Genomic DNA, 26,047 nt, shown 5'->3' on the forward strand with positions numbered 1-26,047 from the left:
CGAGCCGAAATGAAAGTGTCGTTTGCAATGAGTTTTGAGAACTGCTTCTGCCAAAAACAGAATCAAAAACAAACAAAAAACTAGCATATTTTTACAAGTTGGTACACTCTACAAAAAGGTTAGCCTTTAAACATTATCCCTACTCCAACCTTTTCCCAAATGAAGTTGCAACAAATATCAGGTTAAAACTGAGAATCACTAAATGCAATGTCATGTCCTGGATTGGATCCTGGAACAGAAAAAGGACACAAGTGGAAAAACTGATGAAATTTAAATCAAGTCTGTAGTTTAGTTAATAGTGATGTTCCAATGTTAATTTCTTAGTTGTGACAAATGTACAATGCTTAAGTGAGATGTTCGCAAGTGGGAAAACTGGGTGAAGGGTGTACAGGAACTCTCTGTACTGTCTTTGCAACTTTCTATAAAGCTAAAATTATTCCAGAATATTGTTTATTTTAAAAATGTAGGAGGATCAAACCCAGGGGTCACCGAGGATGAGATGAAAAATGATATGAAAAAAAATGTGAGACATGGAATCCATCCAAAGGCGTGAATGTGGGGCTCCCTTCTCCTCTTATTAGCTGTCCCTATCATTAAGTTCTTACCCTACCTGAACCTTAGTTTTCTCATCTCTAACAATGGGCATAATTAAACTCTCTTTATTCAATTATTATGATGATTAAGTGACAGAACGTATAAGTCGAACTTGCAGGTAATAAATATTCCATACACATTAGTTGAATTTAGTCAAAGGCCAAGACAAGGTAAAAGTCAAAGGTCAAAGAAGAATTTTTTTTTAAATAGCAGAAAAATCTTTGCCAAGTCCCTTCCCACAACTCCTGGACAACCAGGAGCCTCATCTCAAGGTCAGGGCAAGCTGAGCAGCATCTCCAGTCATTGCCCTTCAGGGACTTCCGGCAAGAGTTTGCATAAGGTTGAATTTGGCACAATCCATTTCTCACCTTAAGTCCACACCTTCTAATTAAAGTATTATCATTTTGAGCCCTCTGACTCATGGAAAAATTCTTTTTTCACAAATTTATTTCCAAGTTCCTTGAATTAACAGCAACCTTACTTTCCTAGGTAAGTCCCATTATAGATAACAATGGCTTCAAGGGAAAGAATCCTGATTTTGTTTGTAACTTATTTTTCTTATCTCTGGTGTTGGAGAAATAAATAAAAAATAAGCAAACTGACATATTCATTTATCTTCCCATCTCCCTTCAAATAGATAGTCAAGCAAATTAAATGTCAGTCGGAGAAACTACAGCTCAGAGAAGCTGGGCAACCTGCCCAACACCATCCAGCTAAGAGGAGAGGAGTCAGAACATGAACCTGACTCCAGGAGCTATCCTCGGCTCCTGCTGCATCCTTGTCCACTCCCCTGGAGTCAAGTTGAAGAATGCTGGTGGAACTCGTCTTTCCTACATGGTTTTTTCCTCAACAGCAGAGCTTCCCGGCATGGTTGGGTAGCATGTTAGAAGATTATCTGCTCCTGCAGAAGACTTGTGAAATTCATTCCATCCACTTATGTCTTTGAAACCAAACAAGTATCTTTTCACCCTTGGGTGCAGATTACAGAATCAAGCAATTCCCATGAGCCTGACCATGGGCCACTTGCTCTTAAAGAACCTGTCTCAAGGTGGAGCCTCTTTAAAGAGACACCCATTGGGCTGGGCTGCCCTTGGCCCTATCACCATGAAGTGCCTGGTTCTTCCTATGCTGCATGGGCAGCCCTGAATGGGCATGAGTTCCCAGCACCCTTTATTGCTTCCAAGCCTGGGTCCTGTGCCCTTTTGGCGCCCAGCACCGCTTTTTTCTTTTTTTACATTCTAAAATTTATTCATTTAGAGTTGTGACTTCTTGGAAACAAACCTTCAGAACAAATACAACAGGAAATATAAGTGATAAATGATTTAACATATGATGTAGAAAAAACGGCAAACAGAAATATCGATAGTAATATAAAGTAAATAAAGTTAAATTTGATTTAACTAAAACAAATTTCTGGGTGCCGGCCTGGTGGCGTGGTGGTGTGGTATTTACGTTTGCACATTCCCCTTCAGTGGCCCAGAGTCTGCGGGTTTGGATCCCAGGTGCAGACCTACACACCACTCATCAAGCCATGCTGTGGCAGCATCCCACATACAAAATAGAGGAAGGTTGGCACAGATATTAGCTCAGGGACAATCTTCCTCAAGCAAAAAGAGGAGGATTGGCAACAGATGTTAGCTCAGGGCCAATCTTCCTCACCAAAAGAAAAAAAAATTTCTGAAGTCATCTATTTTCCAAGCTACTCACTGAAGTCTTCCTTCCTAGCAGGTCTTAAATATGTCAATTTCGCTTACATTAATTCCTTGCTTCTTGTCCTACTGGAAAAGACACATCCTGTCAGAGGCTGCTTTTGAATAGACTCTGGATCCATTTCCCCCAGCCCCACACTATTTCAAGTTTTATTTCATTAATTCCCTTCCTCATATATATGCAGCCACTTCCATTTAAAATGCATTACCTTCAAGACATAAATATACCCATGCATCTCTATCGTCCCTCTTCCATCACCCCTTTTATAAGTTTCTCTTCAAAGTCAATGCACTTGAGCGAAAAATGGACACAGATTATATACTTTCTCACTTTCCAATCATTATTCAGAACATTGTTATTTGTGTTCTTTTCTCCTTTTTATTGAAACTGCTTTTGTTGAAGACACTAATGATCTATTTGTCATTCATTCATTTATTTATTTTGAATCTTTTTATGTATCAATTTCTGTTTTAGGCAGCAAGCATAATTCATGAATTCAATTTATTTCAATACTTATATTATTTGATCTATCAACATCATCTTTACTGGATTATTTATTTCATTCTTCTTGATTTATGATTATTATTATCTTCGGACACAGTATTATTTTGCTTTCAACAGTTTTGTCTTCCTTGGTTTTCTTCTTGCCACTCTGCTCCTGTAGTCTTAGTCTCCTTTATAGTTTTTTTTCTAATTGCTCCCTAATGTTTTTTAGCTTGAAGTTTTCATTAAGGAACTTTCATTTCATTTAGTATAACATTTGATTTATTAACACAGGTGCAGTAGAGACACTTTTGGTGTAAGAGATAAGAGAGCAGGCCTGGACTCAAATATCTTCTATTACACTCCTTATATATTTTATATTCTTCGAGCTGTTCTACATCTATGAGTTCAGTTTCCTAATTCATAAGATCGGGTTGATAATAGCTGTAACTCATAGTTGTCTGAGGATCAAGTAGGATCATAAATGAAGCGTTTAGAATGACAAGACCACAGTGAAAGGTTCAATAGATGTGAGCTATTGTTTTAGATGAAAAGAAAAATTTTAAGTTCCTTGTAACCCACAAAGCACTATATGATTTAAAATTGTTCTTATTGTACATGATGATGGTACTATGTAGAAATTTTGGTGAGTGAAATGCTTGCTATTCATATATATCACGTTAACCTCTTTTCTTTTATTGCAGCAACATTAGCTTATAACATTACATAAATTTCAGGTGTACATCATTGTATTATGATTCCTGTGTAGATTTCATCGTGTTCCCCACCCAAAGGCTAATTACCATCCATCACCACACACATGTGCCTAATCCCCCCTTTCGCCCTGCTCCTTCCCCCCTTCCCCTCTGGTTTATTTTTTCTATTGTTTCCCTTGCCCAGTCAGACATGGTGATGGAAAATATGCTGCTAAGACCAGTGTCAAAGAGCATACTGTCTATGTTTTCTCCTAAAAGTTTCATGGTTTCAGGTCTTACATTCAAGTCTTTAGTCCATTTTGAGTTGATTTTTGTGTATGGTGAAGGTTAATGGTCTACTTTCATTCTTTTGCATGTGGTTGTCCAGTTTTCCCAATACCACTTATTGAAGAGACTTACCTTTCTCCGTTGTATGTTCTTGGCTCCCTTGTCAAAAATTAGTTCATCCTAGATGTGTGGGTTTATTTCTGGGCTCTTGATTCTATTCCATTTATCTATGTGTCTGTTTTTGTGCCAGTACCGTGCTATTTTGGTTACTATGGCTTTGTAGTATATTTTGAAATCAGGGTGTGTGATACTCCAGCTTTGTTCTTTTTCCTCAGGGTTCCTTTGGCTATTTGGGGTCTTTTGTTCTTCCATATAAATTTTAGGATTCTTTGTCCTATTCCTGTGAAAAATGTTGTTGGAACTTTGATAGAGATTGCATTAAATCTGTAGATTGCTTTAGGAAGTATGGAAATTTTAACTATGTTAATTCTTCCAATCCAGGAGCATGGAATATCTTTCCATTTCTTTGTGTCTTCTTCAATTTCTTTCAACAATGTTTCATAGTTTTCAGTATACAGATGTTTCACCTCTTTGATTAAGTTTATTCCTAGGTATTTTATTCTTTTTGTTGCAATTGTAAATGGTATTGTATTCTTAATTTCTCTTTCTGCTACTTTGTTGTTAGTGTATAGAAATGCAACTGATTTTTGTATGTTGATTTTGAATCCTGCAACTTTACCATATTCATTTATTATTTCTAAAACTTTTTGGTGGATTCTTTAGGGTTTTCTATATATAAAATTGTGGCATCTTCAAATAATGACAGTTTCACTTCTTCTTTTCCAATTTGGATCCCTTTTATTTCTTTTTCTTTCCTGATTGCTCTGGCTAGGACTTCCAGTACTGTGTTAAATAAGAGTAGTGAGAGTGGGCATCCTTGTCTGGTTCCTATTCTTAGAGGGATAGCTTTCAATTTTTCTCCATTGAGAATGATATTAGCTGTGGGTTTGTCATATGTGGCCTTTATTTTGTTAAGGTAATTTCCTTCTATACCCATTTTATCCAGAGTTTTTATCATAAGTTGATGCTGTATCTTGTCAAATGCTTTCTCTGCATCTGTTGAGATGATCGTGTGATTTTTATTCTTCATTTTGTGAACCTGGTGTATCACGTTGATTTATTTGTGGATATTGAACCATACCCACATCCCTGGAATAAATCCCACTTGATCATGGTATATGATCTTTTTAATGTATTGTTGTATTTGATTTGCTAGTATTTTGTTGAGGAATTTTGCATCTATGTTCATCAGCAGTATTAACTTGTAGTTTTCCTTTTTCGTGTTGTCCTTGTCTGGTTTGGTATCAGGGTAATGTTGGCTTTGTAGAATGAGTTAGGAAGCTTCCCCTCCTCTTCATTTTCTTGGAAGAGTTTGAGAAGGATAGGTATTAAGTCTTCTTTGAATCTTGGTAGAATTCCCCAGGGAAGCTGTCTGGTCCTGGACTTTTCTTTTTGGGGAGGTTTTTAGTCACTGTTTTGATCTCCTTACTGGTGATTGGTCTATTCAAATTCTCTATTTCTTCTTGATTCAGTTTCAGAAGGTTGTATGATTCTAAGAATTTATCCATTTCTTCTAGATTATCCAAATTGTTGGTGTAGAGCTTTCCATAGTATTCTCTTATAATTTTTTGTATGTCTGAGGTGTCCATTGTAATTCCTCCTCTTTCATTTCTGATTCTATTTATTTGAGCCTTCTCTCTTTTTTTCTTAGTGAGTCTAGCTAACAGTTTGTCAATTTTGTATATCTTTTCAAAAAATCAGCTCTTGGTTTCATTGATTTTTCCTATTGTTTTTTTTAGTCTCCCTTTCATTTCTTTCTTCTTTGATTTTTATTATTTCCTTCCTTCTACTGATTTTGGGCTTTGTTTGTTCTTCTTTTTCCAGTTCCTTCGGGTGCACTGTTAGATTGTTTATTTGAGATTTTTCTTGTTTGTTGAGGTAGGCCTGTATTGCTATAAACCTCCCTCTTAAAACCGCTTTTGCTGTATCCCATGAATTTTGACATGTTGTATTTTCATGTTTGTCTCCAGGTATTTTTTTTATTTCTCCTTTGATTTCTTCATTGACCCAATCGTTATTCAGTAGCATTTTGTTTAATCTCCACATATTTGTGGCATTTCTGATTTTCTTTCTGTAGTTGATTTCTAGTTTCATACCATTGTAATCTGAAAACATGCTTGGTATTATTTCAATCTTCTTAATTTATTGATACTTGTTTTGTGGCCTAATATGTGATCAATCCTGGAGAATGTTCCATGTGCATTTGAAAAGAATGTGTATTCTGTGATTTCTGGATGGAATGTTCTGTATATATCTATCTGGTCTAATGTATCATTTAAGGCCAACATTTCCTTATTGATCTTCTCTGGATTATCTATCCATTGATGTAAGTGGAATGAGTCCCCTACTATTATTGTGTTACTGTCTATTTCTCTTTTTATGTCTGTTAATAGTTGCTTTATATATTTAGGTGCTCCTATGTTGGGTGCATAGATATTTACAAGTGTTATATCCTCTTGTAGGATAACACTTCATCATTATGTAGTGCCCTTCTTTGTCTCTTGTTACAGATTTTGTTTTAAAGTCTATTTTGTATGATATAAGTGTTGCTACCCCAGCTTTCTTTTCATTGCCATTTGTATGCAGTATTTTTTCCATCCCTTCACTTTCAGTTTGTGAGTGTATTTAGGTCTGAAATATGTCTCTTGTATGCAGCATGTATATGGGTCTTGTTTTTTTATCTGATCACCACCCTATGCCTTTCGATTGGAGCATTTCGTCCATTGACATTTAAAGTAGCTATTGATAAATATGTATTTATTGCTGTTTTGTCACTTTTCTTCTGTATGTTTTAGTAGTTCTCTCTTCAGTATTTGTCTCTTGATCTCTTCCCTTGTGGTTTGATGGCTTTCTTTTCTGTTTGGATTCCTTTCTCTTAATTTTTTGTGTATTAATTATAGGTTTCTGGTTTGTGATTACCATGAGGTTCATGTAGAATAACCTACATATATAGCAATCTATATTAATTTGATGGTCTCTTTAGTTTGACCTCTTGCTAAAAACTCTACTCTTTTACTCCTCTCCTCCCACATTTTATTTTTTGAAATAATATCTAATCTGTGTGTGTGTGTGTGTATCCATTACCCTCTTATCCTTAAAATAGATAATTTTAGTACTTTTGTCTTTTGACCTTTATATTATCTTAATAGGTGGTTTATCTGCTACCTTTACTGTCTTTTTGCCTTTACCTGTGATTTTATTGCTATTTTTTTCTGATAATTTTCTTATTGCTATTTGTGGTCTTCTCTTTCCTACTTAAACAAGTCCTTTTAGTATTTCTTGTAAGACTAGTTTCTTGGTGATAAACTTTAATTTTTGCTTGTCTGGGAAACTCTTGATCTCTCCTTCCATTCTGCATGATAACCTTGCCAGGTAGAGTATTCTTGGCTCTAGGATTTTTCCTTTCAGCACTTGAAATATATCGTGCCACTCCCTTCTAGCCTGTAAGCTTTCTGCTGAGACGTCAGCAGATAGCCTTATGGGGTGTCCTTTCTAACTTGTTGCCTTTCTCTTGCAGCTTTTAGGATTCTCTTACTTTAGTTCTTGACATTTTAATTATAATGTGTCTTGGTGTGGGCCTCTTTGGGTTTATCTTGTTAGGTGCCCTCTGTGCTTCCTATAGCTGGGTGTCTGTTTCCTTCCTTAGGTTAGGAAAGTTTCCAGCTATTATTTCTTCAAATAGATTCTCTACCCCTTTGTCTCTCGCTTCTTCTTCTGGGACATGTATAATATGGATGTTAGTGTGCTTGATGTTGTCCCAGAGGTCCCTTAGACTGTTCTTGTTCTCTTTAATTCTTTCTCCTTTTATCCGTTCAGCTTGGGTGATTTCCTCTAGTCTTTTGTCCAGTTTACTGGTCCATCCTTTCGTATCATCTCCTCTGCTATTGAGACCCTCTAGTGAATTTTTCATTTCCAATATTCTTTGTTTCTGATTGATTTTTTTTTATATTGTCCAGTTCTCTTTTGATGTTCTCACTAAGTTCATCCATTCTTCTCCCAGGATCAGTGAGCATGCTTATGACTTTTTGTTTGAACTCTTTGTCAGGTAGATTGTTTATTTCTGTTTCATTCAGTTCTTTTGAGGGGTTTTGTCCCATTCCCTTACTTGGAACATATTCTTTTGCCTTCTCATTTTCCTCTTTCTGTGTGCTCAATATCTGTGTATTAGGTGGGTCAGCTATGTCTCTGGATCTTGGAGAGGTGGCCCTATGTAAGAGATGCCTTATAAGGCCCAGCTGTGTGCTTCCCTCTCATCACCAGTTCCAAATGTTCCAGGAGTAACCCCTTATATATGTCCCTCTGTTGTGGTAGGGTTGCCCTTTCTGCAAGTTTGCAGGAAGTCTAGACTGTCTCCCTGGCCAGCTGGTTGTAATGCTCAGCTGTGTTTGGCTGCTATGGACTCTTCAGTCACTTTATCAGGCATGGGGAGCCCTAGCACAGTTGGCTGCAATGACTAATAGCACATTCCTTTTGCAGTTTTTCTGATAAATGACTAGGCCTCCAGCATGGCTGGTTGCTGGGCTCAGGGGCTTACAATTGCTGTAGGTCTCCAGCCTGCAAGGCTGTTGTCAGCTTTCTCAGTATTGAAGCTGAGTGGAGCTGGCCCCAGGCACAGGAGCACCCAATTATTTCACGCTTTGAAAGGTGGGACCAATCCACTATGTGGCTGTTTGAGAAGCACAAGTCTTCTGCAGCTGACAAGCCCCACCTCCCACAGGGCCACACACACTATCAAAACAGTCCTGTTCCATGCATGCATCAAGGGTCCCCTCAAGGGGACCCAGTTGGCCCACTGGAAAGGCCCCATACACCTCACCAACACCCCACACACTCCACCCACTTCTCATGCATGCCCTGCCCTGCAGAGGTGGACCCACTCACCCAGCTGCAGAGGATCCAGGCACCCAGCCTATGCAAGCCCACAAGTTGCTTGAGGGCTTGCTGTTGGGTGGGGCCAGTCCCTAGGGTAAGCTGCCTGGCCTGGCTGAGCAGGATTAAATCAGTGCTCTAGTGGTTTAACACTGGGCTAACAGGCCAGAGTAAGAACTCCAATGGCTTCTGCCAGCATCTGTGTCAGCACACCTGTACTAGGTCACAATAATGGCTACTGCCAACATCTCAGTCCCTGGAGATGTCTCACCTCTCACCGAGATGCACTCAGAGCGTATCAGATGAGTCTCTTTTCACCAAAGGACTGTTCACCTTTCTTTCTGGTGATTTTAGGTTGCTTTCCAAAATGGGTGAATTTGTGCTTTGTCCCTTTAAGAGCAGGCTTTTTCCCCCTTATGTCTGGGGGTATTCCCCATGGTAGTTACTAGCCAGCAAAGCCAGATATTATGACACTCATCTTGGTTGTGCTGAGCCCGAAGGATGCTTATAGAGGTAACACTCCCCCGCTCAGGTCCCTCACTCCTCCAGGGAAGGCTGTGTACCTTAAGATTGCCTCCGGTCAGCCATGAAGTGCCGCAGCTTGCAAAGGTGCCTTTTTTTCCTCTCCTGAAAGGAATGTCTGCCTCTTCCACCTCAGTCAGCACTGTCCCTTGTTGCAGGAGTTCTTTTTGTCCAGATTTCAGTTCTCTCTCAGAGGTAATTGTCCCCAGAGTAGTTGTAAATTTGTTGTGTCTGTGTGAGGAGGTGAGTTCAGACTCTGCCTGCACCACCATCTTGACCCCATTTTTTCAAGTGTGATCTGTTTGCCTTGCCTAAAGGACCCCCTGCCTTGTCAGTCTGGATTTCACACCTGGTACTGCTTACCTAGTAGAGAACTCAGCTTCTCTTTGCAGGTGTGATTTCAGAACTCTCAGACTCTCTCCAAATATCCATTTGTCTATCTGGCCTGGGTCATCTCAGCCCTCCAGACCTACCCTAATGCTCTCCCAGGTTCCTGACTTTCCTGCTGGATTGCCTGAGTCAAAGACAGACATACACACACACAAACACACACAGAGGGAGCTGCCTGACTTGCAAGCACTCATTAGCATTAAATGCCAGGTTTCAGGAATAACCAGCCTTCTTAGTTACATGTAAATCAGAGATCACTGCATTAGTGCAGTAATGGAAATATAGTGAAGGAATTTATTGTCCCTGAAAGACAATATCTGCCACACAAACCCCATGGGATATCTCCAGGGAGTAAGTACAGCTCCACGCCTCTAATTCCTCTGGCCCATAATTATCTCGGGAGGACCATGACCCTACATTTCTCCCTATTAAAAGTATATTTCCTTACAAAATGAACTGTGCTTTATTGAATTGCATCATTTTGATCACTGGAAATTGACATATTGGGCTCATTAGCCAGGAAGTTGGATAGTTAATTTATGAGGTTCCCTCAGAGCCTGTCCCAGACCACTCATTGAGGGAGCTCAACAGCCCTCAATGAGATGGAAGAAAGTTACTCGGGTAGGGTTGTGTTACTTTTCTCTCATTACAGAGATAATGAACAGAAGGCTTCCCTGGTACAGATATTGCTTCCCACCCTTTCCCTCCCCACCTCGAAATGATTTTGCTTTATTGCAACCCGATACCATTTGATGGGCAAACAGTCTTATTCTGCTCATTAGCACCGTTTTTCGTTTAAAATGCTTCAACTGCTGAGATGAAAAGGCGATCCAAGTCTTTGCCTTTATCTTTAATATTTAAAACTGTTCGCACAACCTTTTAAAAATCAAATATTGATGCTGCTACCTGTTGTTCTTCAAAGTGAAGCAATTATACTGCAGGCCCTTCTCGGCAAGCCTGTCTTTATTAGAAATGAGAATGGGGATGTTAGGGAGATGGTTCTTTCTTTCTCCATGGCCTCCCCCTCCCACCCAGGATGGAAAGCTGGGAAGAGCGTTTGGCTCTTATTAAAGAAGTATGCTGAGGCAGTCACCTGAAAGCACCTAGTGGGAGGGGTCTGGCAGGGGATCCGGAGATGCAGGATCATCGTCAAAGTAGATTCTGCAGAATGGTATGGAGCCCTTGGAGCAATATAGCCTCCTAGGCGCTCAGCCAGTTTGCCCACAGGAGGCCGGCTTCCTTCAACCTCTGCAACCTAGATTCCTGGCAACAGCAGTTCTGGGCAATGGAATAGTTCCACACTGCCCTCTAGTGGCTGTGCCCAGAAGCTACTAGAAGCATCATGCAGTCTTCAAGTGCATTCAGCAATATCTCCTGAGGATCTGCTAAATGCCAGGGACTGGGGATATTGAGGTGAACAAGAGGCGCCACCTGTCCTCAGATTCCTCATAGTCCTCAGAAGGAAAAACACATAGGCACATAATTACAAAGCAGTGTGTATGTGTTATTACACATGAGGAAGTTCACAATGCTGCGGGAACAGGAAATCGTCATCACCACACCCGAGGGGTCTCAGGACTTTGAGGAGGTGGTCTGGAAGGATGCGAAGGAGGTTGCCAAGCAGAGGAAAAGGAGACATCGGTCAGAACCTGGTTGCGAAGGGTCAGCTGTGCCACTACAAGATGACGGGAATGAGCAGTTAGAAGGCAATTATGAGTTTAGTTGAGATACTGTGTATCGTCAGTTTTTAAGATACACATTTTCTTCTCATGTTTTAACATCTCTTTGGGATGTCTCCTGCATCCTGAAACGATGGTGTGTCATCATTGTATTTGTAGTATTTTCTCTTTTCATGGAGGGACGTAAAATTATGGGGCATTTTACAATCTGTGGCATCTGAGATTTGAGGAAATACAGTAATATAGGGGCTTAAATGAGACTGTGGCTGAGGGATGGAGTGGGGAGGACACTGTAAAATCAAGGGACAGAATAAGATGAGGTGGTGGCTGTGGAGACAGAAGGGGAAAGATTATAGAGGTTCTTAGGAGGTGGAATTTTTTATAGTTGTTGAATGACTATATGTCAGAGACAGAGGAGAGTTCCTCTGTGGAGTGTGTGTGTGTAGAAACAACTGGAAGAAACTAGTGAAAACAGTTTTGCTGACTATTTTAAGTTCTTTGACCATAAAAGAGGTAGGAGAGTTACATAACCAAAAGGCACCATGAGATCACCTCATTGAATAAAAATCTGGGCAGGTTTTCAACGGACCACAATGATGGAAGTGGGGCAGGGAGGAGAAGTGAAAAAGGATTGAATGACTTCTTTCTGGCCCTCTGGGTTTAAGATTGTCTTCTTAAGGAGCACAGCATTGCATTTAATTTGCTCTAATTCACCTGGCAAATACACTCTCCTGATATCAGCTGGATCAATTGTACAAATAACTTTGGAGCCACTTAGCACTTTTGTCCCATCCCTGCAGCGCACACGTTCCACCACTTTCCCTCAATAGGCATTTTACTATATTGAGGATGCAAATTGGCTGATATAACCGTTGCTTTGGAGCCATGAAATGGAGTATCAGTTGCATGAAACTGAGCCACATATTTCTGAGGTTTTGGTTATTGCAGTATTTATCTTCTCATCCCTAAGGTGAGATTCTAGTTGGTGCTGTCAGCTACTTAATCATTTCACTAGGTTTTTCTTGGTTGTTGATTTTTAGATTTTATTCCTACTAGTCAAAGACTTGGGAAGAAGGAGAAGGGAGACGGGGTGGTGATGGTGGTGGTGGTGATGCTAGGCATTACAGAGGAGGCGTGAGAGTGGGGGCTCCCTCTGATATTGAAATGTGGCCAAGTGGGAGAGTCGTTGGAATAAGACAGCATTATAGCAGGAAATTATTTCTGAGGAAATGTGTCCTTTTCTGTTGTGATTTCACATTGCAGTGGAAAGAGTGGGACGGACACACACTCAAATCTTCCCGCCTTTGCTTGCTGACTTTGTGACCTGGGCAGGTTACTTAACCACTCAGAGCCCCATTTTCCTTATTTTTAACAGAGATGGTAATACGTTGTACCTCACAGGTTTTGCTGAAAAGTCAACAAGGTGACCTATTTAAACCACTAGCAAGGAGTCTGTCACCTGGCAGGTGTCTAGTACCTACTGTCAGATACCCTGTACAACCCCCACCCTTGGCTATCTGGGATCACTGGCTGGCCACTCCTGCCATTCCCTTTACATGCCTTGTATTTTCCCGTCCCTAGGTCTTCACTGATGCTGTTCGCTATTCTAGGTATCTCCAGATGTCCATGTCCCGCCCATCTCCATGGCCCATTTCGAATGCCAGCTCCTCTGGGAAACGTCGCTGACTCTCCTGAATGGAAGTCATGTCTCCCACCTCAGAGCCAATATACCTGCTCAGTGGCAGTCCACACAGGCTCTGTCTCATATATTCTTTCTGACACTTATAGCTCTGTGACCTATTTACCCTCGCTGAGCCTCACTTTCTTCATCAAAATGGTGATAATAAAAATATCTGTTTCCCGGGGCGGTGGCAGGGATCAAGTTGCTAATGCATGCACAGTGGCAAACACATGGAGCTCAATAGATGGTAGTACTGCTGATGTAGTAGTAGAAGTATATCTAGATGTGACCTCTGGTCAGAAAATGTAATTCCCCTGGTTTCTTGCTTCTAGAAAGGACACATGCTGTTTCTAGAAATCAGTGTCTTCTTTCATGGTCTCCCCTCTCTTGTTAAGGGCTGCAGTAGGAAGTGGCAACAGTGATGATTCCAATAAAATAAGGGCATCAGAGGTGCAGTCCTGTTTGGATTTTGCTTATGGATGATATTTATTTATTGGCTCAAGACCCTAAGCCTTCCTTCCAGGGCACAAGAAATGTTCATGACACCTGCAGAGCCCCTGAGAAAGGCAGAGCACATGAAAACTGGGCAACAATGCGAAATCTCAAATGCACAGTCATTGGCTAACAAGATGAAGAGCTTTGATGAATATAGAATAAATGGCCTTCAAGATGGAAACAGAGGCTGTCTAATCTTGGGAGGAGGAAGAAGCAGTGGGATGGAAGCACTGGGGAATATGTCTATGCTCCTCCAACAAATACACCTGTGAAAGAAAGGTTTCCCATTTTTATTTCATCTATCTTCTCAGTTTATTTTATGATTTTCAGAGTCAACCAGCTTCTTAGGAGGAATATTAAGAGGTTCATAATTTAGATAATGGGACATATTATACATTCCTGGTAAATAGCACTAGGCCATGCCTTACTGGGTTTCAAGGTCAGTAGATTCTAACTACCAACCCAGGTCACTGTCATTTGTCTGCGCCCATGCATGGCTGCCCCATAAAATTTGCAATATGACTCACAAAGAAAGATGAGAAGAGAAGAGAAGAGAAAAGAGAAGAGAAGAGAAGAGAAAAGAGAAAAGAACCTCAACAGACTGGGAGCTGTCTACTTGGGTGGGTAACAGAAGTTACTGGCACTATATTCCTAATTTATTCCTGGGCTGTTTAGTGCTCCTCAGAGTCTGGTACCCTCTGCAGCTGCTCACTTGGCACACTCCTTGATCTGGCTCTGCTTACATGTGAGAGAACAGACTGGAAAGGAAGACTGACCAGGCTGCACTGTCCAATATGGTAGCCACTAACCATACGTGGCTATTGAGTACTTCAAATGTGGCGAGACCAAACTGGGATGTCCTTTGAGTGTAAAATATATACTGAATTTCAAAGACTTAGTATGAAGAAAGAATGGGAAATATCTCATTAATAATTTCTGTATATATTACATGTTGAAATAATATTTGGGATATATTGGGTTAAATGAAATATATTCTTAATGTTAATTTCACCGTTTTATTGTTTTTTAACGTAGCTGCTAGAAAATTTAAAATTGCAGCTGTAGCTTGCTTTCTGCTTCATGGGCAGCTGCTCTAGACTAGCTCCTGGGCCCACATCATAACCATCACCCCACGGCCCAGATTTAGCATCAGATGTGATTGTCTACAGAGTCTCTGATTTCATTGTAAAGATCTCTTTGTTTACTTTTAAAATTCGAACAATGCGAAAAGGCACAAGATGAAAAGTGTCTTATATCACTGCCCCTCCTTTTCCTGATTCCGTTTGGTTTGTCCTCCGGAGGCAAGCATCACCTCAGTGTCCTGTACATCCTTCCAGAGATGTCCAAGGAATGGTGCTCCCCAGGAGCCCCACCATGGCTACCACCCCCTGTTGTCTCACCCCGGCCTGTCTCGCTTATTGTCATTATCCTGCTGACCACTGTGGGTACTTGAGTATGTCCCAGAGGGTGACAGCTTCACAGTGGACAAGAGTCCATGGGGGCAAGGACACTGTGGGAGATAAACGTTAAATAATTAACTTGTGTACAATGATGTGAAGAACGAGCAAAGGGACTTATCTAATTATCCCCCAAACATTTGCCATTTCTAATCTCTTTGAAAAACTGGCATCAAGGATTCTAACATGACCAGTGGGACCAGCGACGCCCCACAAAGGGGAATGTTAACAAGGTGACGTATGTGCCCTGCCAGCGCCAGGCGCCATTGTGTCCCACCAGACTCCCCTTAAAAGGCATTTTCCTCTTTGGAGATGAAATAACTGGAGATAGGGAGTTATTTGCCTAAAGCCTTGGGAATCAGAGATTGAATTAAATGACATTAAGCTAGAAATAACTTTTCTAAGGTAAGTTTTAGTATGTTAATTAAGGTGGCTTAACCTTGAATTTTCACAGTTTAGGGGAAAATGGTGGCCTGAAGATGAGTCAATGTATAGCCTGTGATATATATTTAAGAGAGCTTTAATGCTTTTGTCTTTATAATTATCAAAGCAACTCCTTAAGGCATGGAGGATGGAGAAAGGATAAAGAAGATTACTCCAGCATTAAATCTGTCAGCGTTGGTTAAAATGAACACCGAGGGATGCCTAGAAGAGAAATACGGCAGTTCCCAAGTCCCACCTCAGACCTACTGAGTCAGTCTGGGGGTGGAGCTGGGGCCGAGCACCCCGGAGATGCTCAAAGCATCATCTTGTCCGTTTCTTTGCAACCAATAGAAACAAGGCATTTTTCAGGTGCTGGGGATACCGCAGGAAGCATAAATACAAACAAACGTGTCTATATTATCTTAAAAAAAAAAACATACATATATTTAAATTTACAGGAGTGTACTCAACCCAAGCTTGATTTGATCTAGTGCAGTACCTGGGTGGGCTCCCAGCGGAAAAAAGGAGCAGAGGAGGAGATGTTCCCATGGGGGCAGTACTGCTGGGCAATCAGCTGATACCATCTTGGATCTGGTTGGTCTGTCCAACTGGCCTCTCACTACAGAGTCAAAAGGAGTGGCTGCAGGCAACCGACAATGAGAGGCTTGGCAAGAACTCTGCAGGCTCTCAAAGTCCTAGTGGGCTAAGATTTAAAGCAGAGTTTTAGCCCAACTATGGGAATTGGAGAACTAATCCTGAATCCATGAACCATGGTGATGTGATACAGATGAGGTCTACTTATTGAGTGCTAGGAGAAGCACAGTGATGCAGAAAGAGACCAACTTGAAATCAGTCTGCGATCAAACTCTGGCTCCTTAACCCACTAACTATGTGACACTGGGCAAGTCTCGTAACCCTCCATTTGTCAATTATCTCACCCGGAAAATGAGAAGAGTACACCTACCTTGCAGATTTGGGGTAGGGATTTTCAATGTTCATAAAGCATCTAAGGAAACACACAAGACAAATTTAAATTTTACTCATCATATCAAATTATTAAAATAATATTAAATTAATAAAATGATTGGTTGGCAGTGGTAGCTCAATAGACAACGAGTGCGTGGGACTCACACCTGGAAACCCATATGCCAAGACTGTAATGGAAATACTGATTCCAGACCCCATTCTTTGGGGTCCCCTCCCTGGTCAGAGACTGGGCAAGGCTGAGGTGTGGGTGAAGGGCTTCAGTGCCAACAGCTCTGTGTGGCAGAACGTGCTCAGCCCAATGCTGGCCACCTGCCCTTGGCCCCTTTGAGGAAGATAAAGAGCATTCTCTTTCCAGAGCCCACACCTTTGTGGACCAGACAACATCTTTCACACATGCTCTCCACTCCTCTTGTCATTACCACCAGCACCAATCATGTTCAAGAGATGCTTTGCTGCAACGGCGATGCCCAGCATCCTTGTAGAGGTCGCAAAGAAATTAACTGTTATTTGAAGAATCAATATTACCATACACAAGTTCAATTTTTATCTTAATAATAATAGGATTAATATAATAATAAGTAGCACAAGTGACCATTTCATCTGGTTTTTCAACATTCACTCCAAAATCCTAGTCTCTTCACGTAGGATAAGCAGACTGACTCAGATGGATGGGAAGAGAAAGACTGGAGTAACCTGAGCCTTGCTAAGGAAGAAACTTCCATCCTCCCTGCAGGGTTAAGAGTGGTGGGTGAGACTTGGAAGTACTTCTTCAGTCCTCCTACACAACTCCATGTATGGTAACTCCATGCAGATCACTCTGGTCGGTTTCCATTTTCTTCCTTACCCACATCTCAGCCACTTCCTTCCTAACAACTCCACCCACAAGCTCCAAATATTTATCTTCTGCTTTCTTTCAAAGCCTCAACGCTTCTCCTAACGCTCCATATCCTTTACCTCTATATCTCTTCTCAAATCTAATCCCCTCCATTTCCAATCATTACTCTGAAATCTACATAGCTTAAAACATCCGGTCGGGCTCTGAGAAGAGCTCGAATCCAGATGAATGACGTCGTGTAAATGGTATGTCCAGATTCAGGCTGAACTTTTTTCTGCTTTTCCGTGGGTTATGGTATTTGTGTATATTCACCCTTAGTACCGCAGGATTTCTAACTGAGTCACTATGCTTGTGTACCCTCAGCATAAAATACTTTAAAGGAAAAACAAAAGAATAAGAGGAGGAGGAGATATGCTGCACAGAGGAAGGAACAGTCAGTTGGTTGATTTCTAGTCTTGGGTCAGCCACTGACTTGTTGTCCAATCCTGGACAGGTCTTTCAACCTCTTTGTGTCTCAGTTCCCTGGTTTATTGAGTAAAAGGTTGGTCTTGATTATCTCTGAGGTTCTTATAGCTCTAGAATCCCCAACGCCCTCAATTTGCCAATCCATGTGTATGCTACGCTGCAATGAAGCCAATCATTTCACTCTGGTTGTTTGTTGTTTTTTTTTTTTCTGTGATGCCTCTGAAGTGTCCATGTGAGCAAACAGCCCACTGGCTTCTTGGATTCAGCCTTTAAAAATCAGCCCTTTGGCATCTTGAGCTACTCGACAGGAAACCAGACTAAGTGGTGGTGTTAAATCTCTTAGGCTCACTAATTACATTGGAAGACCTATTACACACATCAGCAGAGCGGTCAGAGACATATAATAGGAAACATCAGTTGCAGAGAAAGGACACCTAATTTATGTGACGTGGCTGTTGGAGCGTCTTCACTAACCCCTCTTGGCACTGAACCAACATTAAGGGCTTGGCCACCCAGTTGCTAAGATAGGCAGGTATGACCATCTCTGAACTCCCAGCAAGTGGGGACTGGCATTTCCCCTGCTGCCCAGGATCTAGAAACCACCAAGGGTATTCAAGCCAGGCCCAGTCCAACTCAATCTAGCATATCCATGGGGATACCATGTTTTATCCCTGGTCCCAGAAGCTACTTTTAAGCCACGCCACGTGATATCCCCAACACTCTTCCTGCCAACTTCTGACTTCTCCTCTTTGAAGAGCTGTAGAGTTTGGAATCAGACAGGCCTGGGCTGGAATTCTGGCTCTGCTGATTCTAACTGTGGAGCTTTAGGTAGAGTCATTTAGCCCTTTGAGTCTCCACCTCCCGCTCTGTATAATGTGGATAATAATGCCTTCCTCACATGGGTGGTGCAAGGATTAAATGAAGACACTAAGTGCAAGGCCTAGAATACACAGTAATCACTGCTGCTGCTGTGGATGTCAGGGTCCCCCATCAGCCCGGGGTGTTCACTCAAATTACAGTAAAAGACAATCGCTAAATAAGACCGTATCCTATAGCGAGAATGCCAGCAGTGCTATTTATGAGTGAACAGGGCCTCTGCCAATTCCATATAGAAAAATAAACAAAGGACCATTATTAAATTTCTGCAGTTGACAGGGTCACTGTGAAGTGGAGTGCAGCCTCTCTCCGGTGGCTTTGAAATTGTTCTCTGAGACGGTGGGAAGACTGTGAGCTTTGGGTCATAAAGATTTCTTTTGAGTTCTAGTCCCCTCGCTTGCTTGCCTGATACCCTTGAGTAGAGTCCTTAGCCTCTCTGTACCTAGTTTCCTGATCTTAACAGTGGCATAGCATCTGACACATGCTAAGTCCTCAAAATCTGAGGGTGCGCTCTGCCCTCCCTTTCCTACCCAACCCTGTAGCTCTCATGCAGGTCAGATGGCCATCTCCTCCTTTTACACAATTAGAATTCTGTTTCCTCTCCACTACTCCGTCTGTGGTGTTACATTTCCATTTAAGCTGTGGGGAATTATTTCTGAGTATATTAGTGGAGATTTGGGTCAGACTGCCTCGAGAGAGAATATAATGGAAACCTCACGTAAGCTTTGCATCATACCAAGCAAGTAACTACTTACTGAATCAGAATTTCTGAAGGTAAGGTTTACTCAAGCTTAGCTGTCTGCCATAAACCTCAACCCTACAAGTACTATCCCCATTAAACCAAAAGACCTTCAGTACGTTTATTTTGTGAATTGGGTCTTTTAAAAAAGATACACCTCCTCTTTTTTTTTTACCAATCTGCTAATAGGAAGTTAGACAACATGAGGGACTTACATCAAATCATCTCTGAGGTTCCACGCAGACTCAAGAATAAATCTATCTTGTTGTGCACGTAGCTTTTGACAGAAGAAGTTAAATTGTTTCTTTTAAATTGTTATATAATCCAGACGTACATTACTGCAAACTGGCTGTCCTACCATATGACTGAGGTTTAGACAACAGATTTAGTACAGCCGACTTTTTAAATTATGTGATGTAGAAAATATATAATATACAGATATTAAATATATTAACCTGGTACGTGTGCTGTCAGCACAACTGATGAAGAGCTGTTTGAGCAAGATGTCGTGAAGAAAGCAAATGGGATTTGAAGATAAGGAGGATGGTTAATTTTGTGTGTTAACTTGGCTGGCCCGCGGTGCCTGCATATTTGGTCAAACGTTATTCTGGATGTTTCTGCAAGAGTGTTTTTGGATGAGATAAACATTTAAATTCGTGGGCTTTGAAGAAAGCAGATTGGCCTCCATAAGATGGACAGGCCTCATCCGATCAGCTGAAAGCCTGAATAGAACAAAGGGACTGGCCTGCCCAGAGCAACAAGGAGCTCTGCGGCCGTCGGCCTTAGGCCTTGAACTAGGACCTCGGCTCTTTCCTGGATCTCCAGCCTGCCGGCCCACCTTACAGATTCTGGCCTTGCCAGCCTCCATAATCACATGAGCCAGTTCCTTAAAATAAATCTCCTTCTATGTGTATACACACATCTTATTAATTCTGTTTCTCTGGAGAACCCTAATATCATAAGTAACCCTGGACGCTGAACTCTAAACCACTGTGGGATTCCTACACTACCAACCCATATTTGAAGGAAACCTTATAATATTGAATTTTTAAGTGATCGGCTAGGCAATCTAAGAAGTGATTAAAAGTGGTTGAAAGTGCAGACTTCAGAGCCAGAGATACGTGGGGTCAAGCCCTGGCTCCCCACTGATGGGCTGTTTGCCTCGAGGCCGGAAACCACCATGAGGCTGAGGACAGACATGCCCTGTGGGAGGCCTCCAGCCTGTGCTCCATGCAGGGTAGCCCGATGTCTCCCCATCCAAGTGGAAACAAGTGGCTTGGGTCTAAGTACCACGCTGTGTTTGGTGGTGAGTTTGGTGAGGGAGAAATTATGAGGATTAGTTAAATTCAGGTTCAGAATTTACCAACTAAAGGTTCAAACCAAGATGGCAACTATTATGAATGGGATCATTCTTGATTTTCAAAGCATAAAAACTCTCCTTACCTCAAAAACACACTGAGCCAGCCCTGATGGCCTGGCTATTAAAGTTCAGCATGCTCCACTCTGGTGGCCCAGGTTCAGTTCTAGGCCGTGGCCCACACCACTCGTCTGTCAGTAGCCATGCTGTGGTGGCAGATCGCATAGAAGAACCAGAAGAACTTACAACTATACACAACTATGTACTGGGGCTTTTGAGTGGTGGAGGAGGAAGAAAAAAGAAGAAGATTGGCAACAGATGTTAGCTTAGGGTGAATCTTCCCCTGCAAAAAAAAAAAAAACCACCTACCATTTTAAAAAAGTTACACTGACTGAATTTATTTTCCTCCAATACAGCAGTGTCACCAGAATGAAAGAGGAGACGAGTCCATTTATTAGAGTTCCTGGCTAGTCATGAGCTGCTGCAAAGCAGTGTGTTTGCTATATAAGGACACCCAGTTTTACAAAATGAATAAATGGGAGTAAATTTTTTGCTTTGCAAAAGAACACATTGCTTCTGGATGGTTTCAAGTTATCAAGATGGTATTGATTGACATACAATCTTGACAGGCATATCTGTGGAGCATCTGATACCTGTGTCTCTCAACACATGGCTCCACCCAGTCTCAAACCAGTGTAAACGTCTGCAGGTGAGGATACGCCGGGACTTCCCTGACCTTCGGGTTTCTCCAGGCCCCCTCCTGGGATGAACTTGAGCAGCCCAGCATCCATTCCAGCCCTCTGCTTTCCTGACGAAGAATCCGCTGCCTTGGCCCCTGCGTAAGCCCCGTGTCTACACACTGGAGAAGAAGTGAAAATCCCTGACTTAGTTTCCATCTGAAATGAGCTGAGATGCTCGCATTGGCTCACATCGAGATCATTAGTCCTGGAATCAGAAGACCTGGGTTTGCCGCCGCCGCCAGGTTTGTGATCCTGGAAAAGTCACTGAGCATTTACCAACCGTACTTACTTCCCTCATTTGTAAAATGGGCATCACGTACATCTCTCACCTCATTTTGCAGTGGATTAAAATAAAACAAAAGCAGAACTGTGAGGCAGCTAGAGGCTGTCGACTCTCCCCTGCAGGTCCAACTTCTCTGCTCAGCCCCGTCTCCTGGTCTGCATAATACAACTTCTTCTGCCATGCTGTGCACCAAAGTAGTTCATTGGAAACACAGTAATTAGAGTTACAGATAAAATGACACTGCTGCAATGTTAATTACTACAGTGCAGATGTATGGTTAGATATCATACATAATGTTGTCAAGCCTTTATTTTTAAATTAAAGTGCAACAAACCATACCCGGGCTACACAGCTTTTTTTGATTAGTACAAATTAATGTTATTTTGGTGTCTAGGGAAAGGGTGGGGATAAGAGGGTATTGCTTTTAATTGTAAGAACACATAGGCAAATGGCAGACTTTCAGATGGATTCCCCATAGCTTCCTTCCCCGGCTCTGGTCTCTACGCAGTGGAGAGTGTGAACTCCATGAGCGCGGGGACGTGCCTGGTTTTGCTCACCATATAATCCCCAGCTCCCTGCACACATTCACGTGCACTGAATGTCTTCTGAGTGACTGACAAAGGGAATGAATGAAGATAGAGCCATGTAAGCAGAAGGGGTCTGCTGGTGGAGTGGAGGAACGAGAAGGCACAATCGATGGTCTGCTCCTGATTTTTCTGGTTTTGTGTTTGCTTCATGGCCTTCAAAATGATCTTGGATGCTTCCCACGCCTGGAGCTTTAAAATCCAAAGTGGGAAGCAAGTGGATCATCACAGCGCCAAAGTCAGTTAAAGTTCTTCATTGTGATGTTCACCAAGCAACACTGTATTCCACCAGGCTCTGAGAAGTGGGGAAGATCGACAAGGGTCCTTCTGCATCAGCTGGCCCCCAGGCAGTAAGTCAAAAGGAAGAGAAGGAAGAGAATGAAAATTATATGTATTATTTATTTAATTCTCAAAACAGCCTCTTGGGAGGCAATGTTTCCCAATTTTTTTATTGTGGTAAAATACACATAGAAAATTTACCATCTTAACTGTTTTAACATGTACATTTCAGTGGCATTAAGTACATTCGTGCTGTTGTGCCACCGTCACCGCCATCTCCAGAATTCTCTTCATCTTGTAAAACCGCGTCTCGGTGCCCATTAAGCGATAGCCCCAGTCCTCTCTCCCCCAGCCCCTGGCAGCCTCCGTTCTACTTTGTGTCTCTGATTTTGACTACTCTGGGAGCTTCATACAAGTGGTGTCCATTTACAGTTAAAGTAGTTACTGGTAAGGAGAGATTTACTTCAGTCACTTCGATATTTGTTTTCTATATGCCTTACAGGTTTTTTCTCCTTCATTTTCATGGGGGAAATTTTCTTATCTCTACTTTATGGGAAGCTTCTGATTCAAGACTCCTTGGTTCTTCCACCTGCTATGTGCCAGTGTGTTTTCAAAGTACCGCGAAAATGCAGACAAGCGTATGACATGGTCCCTGCCATGCTTCAGTGGGCAATGGTTTTCTTAGGAACATTAGACAGACACAGAGGAAAGGGTTTCTAGAAGGGCAGGGAAGCTAAAGATACTTGCCCCGTGGGACAGAGCGTATATCCTGTAAGAATTCAGAGCAGCTCCTCTTCTGCTTCCTTGACCCCAGAGGTGCCCACGGTTGTGACTGGTTTCATCTCATGATTCTATTCTTAATGTCATTTGAAGAGAATTAGAGGTCCAGCCTGCCCTGCGAGATCTACTCTCCACAGCAGATGGATTTGGCAATAGATAGTAAGCGCTGTAATAACGTGTCCACCATTGGACCCAGAATTTGCCTAATGAAATATCCCTGGATTGGCAAAAATACGTGTCTATAAGGATGCTCATTGCAGTATTTTTTTACAATAGTGAAAAAGTGGAGGGGATGTAAAGATTCAACAATAAGATATCCATTTTTACAGTGGAACGTTATGCAACCATTTCCAAGTGATATTGCAAAACAGTTAATGACCTGGAAATATTAATATTAGTGAAATAATATATATAATATGCTTATTATATAAATATTTATATACATAATATATATGTTATTAAATAAATTATATTACTATATATTAATATATAATATGATTATATTGTATATTTATATAATATAAATAATATTTAACATTTATTAGTAATATATAACAAATGTATTAATATATAATATTAATATATATTTAATATATTATTATATATATAAAGTCATATATATACACATGTATGTGAAAAATCATTTATTATCTATTTATACACATACATATACATAAAATGATCTCATTAAAATATGGGTATATGTAGTTAAAAGTGTGAAGAGTATACATACAAAATATTTGTGGTTATTACTGGTTAATTGTGGAATTGAGGCTGATTTTTATTTCCTTCAGCTATTTCTATATCTTCCTAACCATATGTAATGCCTGTATATTATCTTAATAATTAGAAAAATAAATTTTACTTAAAAATAGAAGCAATCTCAACACAAACCTGTCTCAAACCATTTTACTGCAAAGAAAGTCATGAATTGGGACATGAAAAGAAGACAAGTTCTCATTATCTCCTAGTGACTAAATAGACATTTATTTGAGATTAAAGAACAGGAGTAGACTCCTTGACAGGGATCATTTGATTGTAAGGAATAGATAACTTAAGAAAAAAAATACATTTATTGCTAAGATATTAAGTATCTGAGAAAGCACAGCTCAGGCCTCATGAAGGAACTGGAACAAGAAGGCGCGAAGGGTTTCTGAGGGTCAAGTACTTATTCTCTCCAATTCTTCTTCTAGCTCTGCATGGTTTCCTCTGTCACTGTTGGCACATCTGCTTCTCTCTTCTCTCTCTCTGGTCTGACCTTCCAGCTGCTCAACACGTTGACTGTCTGGGCCCATGTGACTTTCCAGTACAGGTGCTCAGCAAAGAGTGTCCAGAGTTTTTGTTGATGATTCCAGATTCACAGGAGAGAGGGATGATTGACTTAGTGTATATCAGTTAGCTTTTGCTACATAACAAACTACCCCAAAACTTAGGGACTTAAAACACCAATTATTTAGCTCCCAAGTCTATTAGTCTGTGGGCAGTTCTGGTCTGAGCCAGGCTAAGCTGATCTTGGCTGGACCAGTCAACTGGTGGATGGGCCGTGGAATGGCCAGTCTAGGATGGGTTCTCCCAGAATAGCTCTCCTCACTATGGTGTCATCCTCCAGCAGGCTAGCCAGGCTTGTTTGCATGGTGGTCTCAAGGCTCTAAGAAGGGGTGAGGAAGTGTGCAAAGTCTCTTTAGAGACTTACTCTCAGAACTCATATGTTGCATCCACTACATGCTATTGGCCAAAGCAAGTGACATACCAGCCTAGATTCAAGGGACGGAGAAAGAGACCCCTATCTTAATGGGCACAGCTACAAAGGCATATTGTAAGGAGTGCAGTTACAGGGAGGGAAAGAATTCTGGCCATTTTTGCAATCTGCACACAATCTGCCAGAGACCCAGGCTGACACAGGCTCCAACTTGTAGCTGCACCGTATTTACATACTTCCACATTGCACCATTGGTTGATATAGCAGGGGAAGAGAGAGACTGGAGAATTGTGCAAAAGCTTTTCACTGTTTCAGCCTGGAAGTGACACTTGACATGTCCCCACACAGCCCATGGCCGACACCAGTCACATGGGCTCTACCTTATGGCAAGACGGTGGAATAATGAGTCAACAGAGTATTTGGTGAACATTACTGTCTCTGCCACACAGAGCAATCTACAGAACTAAACTAACTGATCATTCATGAGACTAATGTCAGAAAGGTGGAGGGGCAGGTAAGGCTAGTGCTATAGAGCTGTACGTGAAAACCACATCTAATGAAGATATCGGAAGTTACATGAAGCCCGTAAGGAAGTTACATGAAGCCCATAGAGCAGAAGGCTGGGCCAAGAGGAGTCAGAGTAAGCAGGAGGAAAATCCAAGAAGATCCACATGTAATAGCCCAGAAGCATTCCATCCAGACCCATTCAAAGCTTTTGATCTGCTCCTAGAGCTGGGGCAACCCAGGAGACTAAGGCAGTAGAGTCTCAGCCCGGAATCAGTGTTCTAGAGTCAAGTGTTGAGAAGTGCTAAGGCCAGAGGCAGGAAGATGAAGCTGAACATCAAGTTCAAAGACGAAGGAAGCAGTAAGGTTAGCAGCTTGCAGGGGCTGAAGCAAGATGGGATCAGGAGTGAGGAGGGAGTCTGGGAATCTGTGAAACAGGAAGCGTGTATGAATCTCTAGCTTAGCACTGGGACCACGGGCAGTGAGGAAGGGTCACCGCTCTCTACTCTCTGC

The 26,047-nt window shown here is 41.6% G+C and overlaps 1 protein-coding gene across 1 annotated transcript in view; it reads left to right on the top strand.

Moving 5' to 3' along the window:
- Positions 1 to 26,047, top strand: part of CA10 (carbonic anhydrase 10) — a 476,139-nt gene that overhangs the window by 352,805 nt on the left and 97,287 nt on the right. The window lies entirely within an intron of this gene.

The sequence above is a fragment of the Equus asinus genome, chromosome 13 (genome assembly GCF_041296235.1).
Source record: "Equus asinus isolate D_3611 breed Donkey chromosome 13, EquAss-T2T_v2, whole genome shotgun sequence".
Lineage (NCBI taxonomy): Eukaryota > Metazoa > Chordata > Mammalia > Perissodactyla > Equidae > Equus > Equus asinus.